This window comes from Ranitomeya imitator, chromosome 5 (genome assembly GCF_032444005.1).
Source record: "Ranitomeya imitator isolate aRanImi1 chromosome 5, aRanImi1.pri, whole genome shotgun sequence".
NCBI classification, from domain to species: domain Eukaryota; kingdom Metazoa; phylum Chordata; class Amphibia; order Anura; family Dendrobatidae; genus Ranitomeya; species Ranitomeya imitator.
The window spans coordinates 27,533,266-27,545,704 of NC_091286.1; positions in this window are offsets into that span (position 1 = coordinate 27,533,266).

Consider the following 12,439-nt stretch of genomic DNA (forward strand, 5'->3'; position numbering starts at 1 on the left):
CGAGTGCTCCTTCATTTATTAACAGGCGCAAACTGGTTATTACATGATAGGGGTGGACGGACCAAGAGATGGAAGTTTTGGCTCACAAGAAGACGAAAAACTTGAAGATCCTGGGCCCCAAAACAAAATATGTCTCAGGGCCCCCACCTGTATCTAATACTGGTCACTGGGCAATTGGGCAACAGAACCAGAATGTAACATCTGCTGCTGCACCTAATGTAGATAGCTCCCAGTCCAGGCCCCCAAAATGTCAATGTATCAGTTTCTGGACCCATCGCACCAGTGTGATTGTCACAGGCAAAAAGTGTCAGTGTATTGAGTCCCTAGACCCCAAAAATTACAACGAGGGTATATCACTGCTCTGTGAACCCCCAAATGTCATTGTTTGTGCGGATGTTCTACCAGAGGAGATCTGGACTCTGCAGTTATGGGGTCAGGAGAGCGTTGGTGACATTTCTGTACTATATGAGTTCCAATATAATGAGCATACAAAGGAGAAATATCTGCTGGTGTCCTTGTCACAACGCTGGTGGCTTCAGATGTGCAGGATCAGCATAGTCCACCTTATCCATAGGCAGCAGCTCTTATCTCCGGGGCACAATGTGTCCCTACTGCAATACACTGGGCATCTGGCTCGTCTCTGCTTCTGTCAGTTACATATCTATAATATTTCAGTATTGTACACCAGAACGCCCAATATTAATAATATCCATCTTTGTCTAGTTGAGCTTTAGTATAGTGAAAGGGAAGACAAGTGGCTGCCAGACATATGTAAAGCCGCTTGTCTCCAAATTCAAACACTGCCTTAGGTCAATCCTAGCCAACCCCTTCAAGCTCAGTGCCTGCATAATATATTTACACAATGCAGGGAAGCTGACGCCGGGGGACGTGACAGACATCAGAATGTGAGTATGTAGTGTTTTTTTTTTAACTTTTACATTGGTAACCAGGGTAAATATCGGGTTACTAAGCGCGGCCCTGCACGTAGTAACCCGATGTTTACCCTGGTTACCCGGGGACTTTGGCATCGTTGAAGACAGTTTCAACGATGCCGAAGTCTTTCTGCGGATCGTTGGTTGCTGGAGAGAGCTGTCTGTGTGACAGCTCCCCAGCGACTACACAACGACTTACCAACGATCACGGCCAGGTCGTATCGCTGGTCGTGATCGTTGGTAAATCGTTTAGTGTAACTGTACCTTAAGGCCGCTTGTTTCCAAATTAAAAACATGCCTAAGGCTAATCCTAGCCAACCGCTTCAAGCTCAGTGCCTGCATAATATATTTACATATCCCTTGTAAAAAAAAAAAAAAGTTTATCATATGAGGTCCTGTCACCAGGACCTCATATGATAAATTATTATTTTTATTATTTTTTGTTTTTATATATATATAAATTCGCCATATGGTTCCAGAAATATAAGCCTTTTTTATTTAGTGCTGCTTTTCCTGGTCTTGAGGTGTAGCTCACAGGATCACAGAATTATTTATACTAACGAGGGACCAAATGAATGTCTTATTTGGTTTATGAAATAATTTCATCCATCTGACAGAATGTGCACAAGACATCAACGTTTTTGAAGAGATTTGGACGAGTACGGTTTGGAAAGTTCCTGCTCAGCTTCTGCTCTGAAAACTCCATTTGCACGTAGCCTTTGATGAAGAAATGTTTTACCGAGCTGTTTTGCATGGAAATCTCCATGATGCTAAGGTGGCAGCTTCTTTTCAGGGTGTGAATTGTTTTTGCGTTCAATTGAAATGAACTCCATAACTTTTGTAAATTACCCGTATAATAGGATGTTCTGCGCACACATAATGCCCTGGAGCGGCTCCAGCCGGGTGGAAGGATGGCTAGAAAATACTGGTAATAACACTGAGAAGACTTGTCTCTTGCTTTCATAAGACTTGAGCAATCCAACTTTCTAATGTGCACAGAGCAAGTTCTACTTGTTTTGTAAAATCTTATTTGCACATCGAATACTTAAAGGTATTTCGTTTTTTTTTTGTGCAATCTTTTTTTCAAATCCACTTTGAAAACAGTCTTCATTAAAAAATGTCCTACTGTGTTGTGTAAGCAGCCACACTGCAGACCCATGTGTCTCCATGGCAACAGACTACAAACGCTGCTTGTAGTCTGATCCTGCAGTCATGTTTTATTTATATGTTTTGGGTATTTTATGTTCCCCTTTGTTAGGGTATGTGCACACGTCAGGATTTTTAGCGTTTTTTTTGCGGAATTTCGCCATAAAAACGCTATAAATCTGGTAAAAAAAACGCTAACATTATGCATCCTATCTTTTAGAATGCATTCCGCATTTTTTGTGCAGATGTTAGCGTTTTTTTCCGCAAAAAAAACGCATCCTGCAAAAAATCCGGACATGCTCTATCTTTTTCCAGATTTTTTGTGGATTTCCTATCAAAAAGGTCATTCCGGAAATTTTTAAAAAAAAAACGCAAAAAATCCGCGCAAAAAACGCGCAAATTCCGCGAGAAATCCGCGCGAAAAAAGCACGGGGATCTCTGGCAGAATTCTCAGGATTTTGCCAGGAAAAAATCCTGAAGTGTACACATACCCTTAAACTAAAGTGACAAAAGGTGTCACTGAAAATGTAAATACATCTGTAACTTTGAATCACAAAGGCGTCTTCACAGCGATTCCTCTACAACATTGACAATTCATTCATGTATTTTCTCCAAAATCGACTGGACACAGGGCCGTAGCAACTAGACGCACTACTCCTTCCCCATATGTCGGAGGTATTTGATAAAGCTGTCTAAAAAAAAAAACAGATTACATGACATGATGGCCTCTTCAAGGAAGTTGCGATCCATGACATTGGTATTGTCGACCACCGTGAATAAGTGTCTCCCCAAGGGTCTCCGACCCCTTTCCTTCCCATCATCCGAATAATGACATGAGTCTCACGTTGGATATAATTGGCCACAGCGGCCTTTATTATAAACAGACAAACATTTAACCGTAACATGATCCGGGAAGGGGTCCTTGAAGCTAAAAGTCTGGTGTTAACCATAGTATAAACAAGTGGACAAGAGACCAACCGTAGATTACTCTCAGCCGTTACACCACAGGCTCGAAAGCACCAAAATACCCCGAAGGGTTACCCTTGTCCACTTCCAACTTAGGAATCTGGCCCACCGTTACCAAGATTCCCCCAAATCACTAGACCCGTAACCAAAACATATACCAACTGGAGAATCTGTATCCCGACGGACCCCCCAGGCCAATTTAGCACCAACTCCAAGGACCCCTCCCCCCATCACCACGAGGATACTTGACCCCCTCCAGTACCTGAGACCCCACCAGCCTTAACCGCTCAATTTCAGACTGCAGCCCGAGGGCCCACAAGATGAACGCCCTCACCCAAAACATATTGGTCACCCCCACGCTCCAATTCAAAATGACGCACGGCAAAACCCCCATTCCGTGCGACAAAACCAGACACGGCCCGATTCACCTTGATGCGGGCCTTATTAATCTTGTCCACCGACCTAGCGTGCCTCCAGGATTTCCGTGGAACGATCTCCGACCACACGATAGACAAGTCCCGAAAAGAAACCCATAGCCGTAGCAAGTCATGCTTAATGTCCCGGATCAACTCACGACAAGGACGAACTCCCAAGTCATTTCCCCCAACGTGTAAAACCAAAATGTCGGGAGACCTGTCCAACCGCACGCCGTTGTGTACCTCCTCCAGGACTCTATTCCAACCTAAGCCCCGAAACCCCAGCCACCTGATGACGGCCACGTCCCTGGAAAAGCCGAGCTGTCTTCCATCCCGTCGGACAACTGCTCGCTTTGTGCCCCAGTACACGTAAGAGTGGCCGACAATCCACACCAACAGCAAGGATGAACCTGAAAAACATAAACAACTTAGGCATGCGCCAACAACGAGTACAATGACCGACAGTCACCAGCCTCTCAAGGCCTCACGTAACTCCGATAATGACCAGACTCCCACCGTCCTATCCTTTGTACCACCGCAGGAGCCAAACCACTCCGCGCCGCCTCCGTAGCGGCCCCGATCCAAAAAGAATGCGAGGCGAACATGGAAGAATCCACACCAATGGCTTCCAAAGACTGCCGAAAAACCGCTACAAACTGGTATTTAGACAGAAAAGACCCGTCCTCATGACGTAACAAAGGCCCATCACCCCACGGGTGGAGCCTATCAAAATCCTGCCAGCAACGGACAGGACACATAACGGACCCGGGAACGGCACCCAAAACCACCCTTTTATCCCTTCCCATCTGATCCGTCTTAGACTTCCGAATCCAAAACTGCAACGACCCCTTGGAAACAAAAAAGTCCCCCACCCAAAGGCCCCCTTGACGAACTGTAGTGGGAGACACCAATTCCCCCACTCTCAAGGCCCCTTAAAAAGCCAACGAGAAAGCCAGGCGAAATAGCGCAACCTCAAAACCGGAAACACATATATCGCGCAGACGTGCCCCCAACCGTTCCAACATCTCAAAAGACACTGGGTGCCTGCAATCGCCACGGCTACCTGATCTTCTCAACCCCTTCGCAGCTTGCTTTACCAAAAAAGACTTTGTCACGTCCTGCAGGCCCCGGAGCCTGAAACCAAAAGCTAAAGCCTCTATCGTCCTATCAACCTTTGCCACCGACTATCCCTGGTCCGCCCCGTGCCTCAACCACAACAACGCCCCCACTTGCTCCCGACCAGTACCCGCAACACCACAAGATGCCAACCAGCTCTCCCACAAACTTCATACCGCCTGATAACACGACCACGTATTCGGCGCAAAGGATGCTTGAATTAAAGGGTCTGCAGCCCGGACACCACGCTCCAAAGCTCCGCTGGGCATTCCCACCCCGTCTCTTCGACCTCTGGAGCCAGCGACCGAAAACGCTCCCACTGGAAACGAGACAGAGAATCGGCAATGCAGTTATTAACACTGGGCACGTGTGATGCCGTGAAATAAGCATTCAAAGATAAACAAGACAAAACCAACTGCCGAAGAACTCTTACCACGGGGGGGACGCGGTCGTCAGACTGTTAATGGCACACACGACCGCCATATTATCACAATTAAAGGGCACCCTTTTGTTTCGAAAATCGTCACCCCAAAGCTGCACCGCCATCAAAATCGTAATGTAATGTTCCGTACCAACCCTGTTTCAAACCAAGTTTCCGGCCACCTAGCAGCACACCAACGGCCACCGAAAAAGGCCCCAAATCCAATACCGCCTGACGCGACGGTAAACAAATCCAAATCCGCGTTACCCACTGCTTCCTCCATCAACAATGAACGCCCATTGTAACAAGACAAAAAACGATCCCAAACCTCCAAGTCGGCCTTGTGTTCAGACGACAAACGAACAAAATGATGTGGGGCGGTAATCCCGGCCGTAGCGCTCACCAATCTACGTGAAAAAATCCTCCCCATTGGGATAATTCGGCATGCAAAATTCAATTTTCCCAAAAGCGACTGCACCTCTCGCAGCGGCAATTTCTTCACACGTCTAGCACGGGCCACCTCCTATCTCAAACCCAACACCTTGTCAACCGGCAACCTAAACTCCCACTTCACGGAGTCGATAACAATACCCAAAAAAAGACAGACTCGTGCACGGACCCTCAGTCTTGCCCGGTGCAAGCGGGACCCCAAAACGCTCAGCAACCCAAACAACAGTCCTCAACAGGACCTCACAAGATTGAGACTGATCAGGGCCTATGCACAAGAAGTCATCCAAGTAATGAATCACCGAGTCCAAACCAGACACATCCCGCACCGCCCACTCCAGAAAGGAACTGAATGCCTCAAAATAAGTGCACGACAGCGAACAGCCCATCGGCAAACAATGGTCAACATAAAACCCGCCGTCCCAATAACAGCCTAACAACCGTATGCTATCGGGGTGATCCGGCAGTAAACAAAAGGCCGACTCAATGTCGGTCTTAGCCAACAAAGCCCCTCTACCACAACTGCGCACCCACCTGGCTGCCTCATCAAACGACGTATACACCACCGAACAAAGCTCAGGATCGATCCCATCATTCACGGACCTCCCTTTCGGGTAAGACAAATGCTGAATGAGCCTAAATTTATTAGGCTCCTTCTTGGGGACCACACCCAATGGTGACACCACCAAATCGTTCACGGGAGGAATGGAAAACGGTCCAGACATCCTACCCAAAGCCACCTCTTTGCCTAACTTTTCTGACACAACTGATGCGTGCTAAAAAGCCGATCTTAGGTTCTTCAAACTCGGTGGTACCACAAAAGCCGGGGCAGGTATACGAAAACCAACACTAAAACCAACCCGGAGCAACTCCGCCTTCTCTCTGTTGGGAAACCTATTTAGATAGGGGGCCATCGCGTCCAACCTCACCGGAGTCGCCCACTTTGGAATTACCCTCTGGCTTCCCTTTTTTCTTAAAGCACTTGGAGGCTCCGTGCAACGCGCCATTGCAGTTCGAGCACAAATGTTTGAACTTACACGTCGCTCTGAACTTACACTGGCCCTAATTGAACTGCCAACAAACTCCTTGCCTCTGGCCGCCGGATTGTCCCGACTGACCCCCGGCTCCTGAAGAGGAACCTTGCGAAGCGCCTTGACTGGAAGTTCTGGCCCCACCTTGAAAGGAGTGACCAAACTTCGTTGGTGCCATCACCCGCAACCACAAACCAATGTCCTTCTGATCCCACCGGATCGCAGGACGAACCGCCTTCCGCTGCTGGAACTGCTCATCGTATCGTAACCATGCTTGCCCACCATAGGCCCTATGCGCCTCACCTATGACATCCATATAGCAAAACAAGGTGGAGCAATTCTCGCCAATTCTTGCCAATAACGCTTGCCAAAATCGCGAATGCCTGGAGCCAATTTACAAACGTCTGAGGAATAAGGCGCCATCGCCGCTTTTCCTCATCTTCCTTCTTCCTATCTTCCTTTTTACTCTTATCAAGGTTAAATTTTTCCAACGGCAAGAGCAAAAATATCTCGACACACTCGTCCTTCCAAATCTTCTCACGCACCTGCTTTTTCAAGTGCGCCCCCAACGGCCCTTCAAAACAAACATACACCTCGCCCCGCACCTTATCATCCAACCGAATGCCCCCCTCCTTCTCTTTCTCAGTCTGCACGGATACCGAGACCGGCTCGGTCGACCTGCCCGATTCAGCAGACCCGCTGCCGGATAACACCAACCCCGGATCAGACGATCCGACCCAAGCTGACAAAGGGGATGGCCCTGGCCTACCACTGCCCAACCGTAACAACAGCTCTCGTACACCTGACAACAACTCCCCCACCCCTTCACGACTCGCATCAGCCCGCATACCGACACCATCACCCCCTTCCACATACCCCACAACCCGATTCACAGAAGTCAAAGTCGGCGTCGAAAACGCCGGGGACAAACAATACATAGAAGGCTTCTCACCAGGCTGCAGGGGAGCTGTGATCCCCCCAGCCGCAGACGCTGTCGCCGTCCAGCCATCTCTCGATCCCGAAGCCTTCCTTGGGCCCTCCCGGACATGAACTTCGCTCCGCAATACCGCTCCAACCGATCCGCCCCCTGCAGAGGGGACCTTGCCGAATCCGTCAGCCAAGGTGACTGCCTGATGTCCTGCAGGCCCAGGCCCGGACCCACCGTCCGAAACGCTGCCGTCTGACGTCGCCACCCTAGAGGATGCAGGCCCAGCCGCCGGTGCTGGAGCGGAATTGTGCCCCCTGGTCGTGTCCAGCAGCCCCGCTGGATCTGGGGCGCTGCCCGCCACTGCCGCTGGTATGCTCCCCCGCTGACTCACGGTGCCGCAAGAGGCAGGCCGCCTGGCCTGGTCATCGCGTGACATCGCTCCGGCCATTAGTAGCTCTGGTGTGCATAGGCCCCGCCCCCCCGGCGTGCTGGGGGAGAAGGCCTAACTGCCGCTGCAGGCCTCACCGCAGCTGGCGGATTCCTCCCAGACCGCGGCCTGCTGGGGCGCTTCTGAGCAGGCACGCGGCCTGGAGGGTCCCCTGAGGGGCTCCTGCGCCGCCGCTGAGACACCGGGGTGACATCGGGGGATAAGCGCTGCGGGGGCCGCACTGGCCTGGACCGCTGCTCACCGGGCCCGACCGCCGGGGGAACCACACCGCCGCTGCCGCTGCCACCTCCAAGGATGCTGGACACTTGAGCGTCCAGCCAGCCTGGAGGCTGTGACGCTGCTGCCGCCCGCAGCTGTGACAGGACTCCTTCAGTGGCTGCCATGGTAAGCTGCTGGTGCTCGGTGCTTCCTGCTCACAGGTCCTCAGAGTGGGAAGTCACCGGCTCCTCCCCCCCACTCACCCCATACCTCTCCAGGCCAGCATTAACCCTCCCCTAAGAGTAAAACTCCCTGCCCCCTTTTTCGCTGCTCCAAACCCCCTGTCATGTCGGCTTTCACGTACGCCGCCCGGGGGGGGGCGGCTTGCTCCAGCCTGGTCTAGAAAATATAAGACAACACTAATCGCGCTGCCTGTGTTGGAAAAGAAGAACCTCCTATACACTGGTTACATTAGAAAATTTACCTGGAAGTTTTCAGTTTTTTTAATTGTTTTACAGACCTCTTAAAATATACCGTTTAAAAAAAAAAAAGTCACATCAAGCATTCGAGATGTCCATAAAAAAGTACGACCGTATGTGCTCAGTGACATGAAATCTAGTATGTTTAGATCCCCTGTGTCAGCAACATGTTCTATAAGTGTCCTGTAACTCCGAGGCATTTACAATTCTGTAAATGCTCTGAATTTTGTAAATGAGCGAAGTAAGCACCGTAAAATGCTTTACAGGGCACAGAACATGGGCGTGACATCAGAGTCGGAATGGTGTGCCAGAAGAGATGATTCTGAGGGCCCATCCTCCATATTTCGCTTCCTGTCCTCATCAGACGAGTCTTCGAAATTATTGGTTATTTTTGGTGACTCATCTAACTGCCAGTATAAGTAGGGAGCCTCCAGAATCCTCCAGGGAAGGTAGCCTGGTCTCTGTCCAACCCAAGTTTTTCACGACTGCTTCACTTTCTCATCCGGTTAGGTGCCAATATGCAGGTGTCTAGATAGCAGGAGGTAGGGGGCACAATTGGTGTATGAACGTAAAGCTTTGTTGAATAGTTTTGGGGCAGCAACTACTATCGTTACTCCTTATGAAGTTAAACTGTACTTTTCGGTCACATTGATAAGGATGCCGTGTGGAGTCATCCCACTAAGGTCTCATAAGTTGAAGATGGACTTCTACAGTGAGGATTTGTGGTGGGTCACTCCCTTTTGCAGAGTCTAAGGTGCTCCCTGGTTTTCACCCTTTAACCCCGCTATAGGGATTTGGTTTTTGCGGCAGGGGCTCCAAGGTTGCGTTCCTGGAGTAGTTGCTGACTGCAAAAGCAAATAAACAAAAAGCAAGACGAAAATCAGAACAGAAAGTTTAGGAATAGCCAGATCAAAGTCCACCTCTGTCTGACAGAGTAATAAAGCAAAGTAAAAAAGGGCAAAATAACCCAAGCTGGTACCAGAGTGCAAACCAGGAGCTTAGCTACACGGGAGGGTGGAGAGGCCAGAAAAGGTTGTTGCCCTGTGCCACTTACTTGGAGAGGCCCATCTGGAGTGACCACCACTTTTAATTGTACACCATGTGTATACTGCATGCTGATACAGCATAAATCTACTGTAGAGCAAGAAGACATTGTCTCCCTGCTTTACCCACAGGTATGAACTAGGATTTTAACCGGTGTGCATGCAGCGTGTAAGCGCGCGTTCACACTGGCCACTGTTAGACGGCAGACTCGCCAGGATTCAAAATTAGCTGAGTATATGGTGTTTATTTTTCATTTATAGTATTTGTAGTAGGGGGGATATGGGGGCATCATATACTGTTGGGGGCAGTATGCGGTGTTTAGTGGAGGTATGGGGTATGATACTCTGTGTTTGGGACACTATAATGTGTATATGGGAGCAATGGGGCATCATACTCTGTATAGGAAACATTATACTGTGTATAGGAGGACTTTGGGGGCGTTATACTGTGTGAGTGACTATCATGCAGTGTGGGGAGCATTATACTGTGTATAAGGTAGCTTTTAGAACATTACAAAGTGTGAGAACTACTGTGGAGACCATCATGTTGTACTGTGTATAGTTTTTTTTAAGGGGTATTATACTATATACTAGATGGTGGGCCGATTCTAATGCATCGGGTATTCTAGAATATGCATGTATGTATGTACGTCGCGCTGTGAGTGTGGGTTAAATTCCGCGCCAATATCGCTGATTGGTCGCGCCCGGCTGGCCGATCAGCAAAGCGTGGTTCAAATCTGGCGCCAATTCGCGGCCGGACTGCACCTGTTGCTGATTGGTCGCGGCCGGCCGGGCGCAATCAACGACCGAAGCGGTGTTTAAATACCGCGCCAATATCGCTGATTGGTCGCGGCCGGCCGTGAGCTACCAATCACTGAAGCGGTGTTTAAATCCTGTGCCAATATCGCTGATTGGTCATGGCTTGCCGGGCGCGATCAATCAGCGAAGCGTGGTTTAAATCCCACGTCAATTCGCGGCTGGACTGCGTCTGTTGCTGATTGGTTGCAGGATGTCGGGGGTTCGGGGTGCAGGATATAGTACAGCCACGTAGTATATAACACAGCCACCTAGTATATAGCATAGCCACATAGTATGTAGTATATAGCACAGCCACGTAGTATATAGCACAGCCACGTAGTATATAGCACAGCCATGTAGTAAATAGCACAGCCATGTAGTATATAGCACAGCCACATAGTATATAGCAGCCATGTAGTATATAGCACAGCCCGTAGTATATAGCACAGCCACGTAGTATATAGCACAGCCACATAGTATATTGCACAGCCACGTAGTATATAACACAGCCCGCGTACACAGACAGCCACGTAGTATATAGCACAGCCAAGTAGTATATAGCAGCCACATAGTATGTAGCAGCCACATAGTATATAGCAGCCAAATAGTATATAGCACAGCCACGTGGTATATAGCAGCCACGTCACGTAGTATATAGCAGCCACGTAGTATATAACACAGCCAATGCACTAAATAACACAGCCCACGCAGTATATAACACTGCACACGTAGTATATATCAGTATATATCAGTCACGCAGTATATAACACAGCCCACATAGTATACAGCATTGTGGCACCATATCTCTGTTAAAAAAAGAATTAAAATAAAAAATAGTTATATACTCACCCTGCGGTGTCCACCGAAGTTGTCCCGATGCGTGCAAGGCTGCCGCCAGCTTCCGTTCCCAGAGATGCATTGCGAAATTACCCAGATGACTTAGCGGTCTCGCGAGACCGCTAAGTCATCTGGGTAATATCGCGATGCAGCTCTGGGAATGGAAGCTGGCGGCAGCCTCGCCGCTTGCGCGCATCGGTGGACAGCGGAAGGTGAGAATAGCACCATTTTTAATTTTTTTAAATTATTTTTAACATTATATCTTTTTACTATTGATGCTGCATAGGCAGCATCAATAGTAAAAGTTCGTCACAGTGTTAATAGCATTGTTAACAGACTGTGTTACACCGCGTTATGCCGCGGTGTAAAGCAGTTGGCTTAACGAACTGCTAAAACGCTATGTGGGTGGCGGGCGCTGACAGGGAGAGGAGTATGGAGGGGGCACTGACTGCAGGGGAGTAGGGAGCGGCCATTTCGTGGCCGGACTGTGCCCGTCGCTGATTGGTCGCTGATAAACCAAACTTGAGATGGTAAGAAGGAATATAAAAACAACAAACAGTACGGGATCTCGCGCTCTCACCAAATTTCTCCATAATAAAATGCCAAGGAGGAGGCCAGTATTAAATTGGGCTCCCAACACCACCAAATAGAAGAAGCGGCTGCTCCAGACAGAAAAATATTCCCGCAAGTTGAACACCATCATGTAACATTCGCCGCCTGTTATCACCCTCCAATTGCCTGTCTGACTATGGCACCAGAATGGTAATGAATATAGTGCGCCATTCGAGTGTTGACTGTTCTCTGCGTTCTCTCTGGAACCTCGCCAAACCACCTTTGATATTATTTCTGCAATACAATAACCCCGGGAAATTATCTAAGTCAGATCACATCATAATGAAGAGTTCATCAAGTTTTAAATTGCAAATGTCATTACCGCCAGCGCGGATTGCTAAGATTATGGGGACAGCCGTAATTCCACTTATTCTGACCACCTCCGATAGAATCTGAGACCACTTCAAACCCTTGATACCTCTCCAAAAGACCTCCATGATTCAGCCTCCTGGAGGATATTAAAATTAAAATAAAAGTTTTATATAAAGTCATGAAAATTGACTCTTCAGAGAGGAAGAGGACTTGAACGCTAGCAACACATATTGGAAGCAGCGATCCTAAAAGTCAATATTGACTTATGATAAAAGCAAAACCAGAATGTCAATTTGCAGACATGGTGTT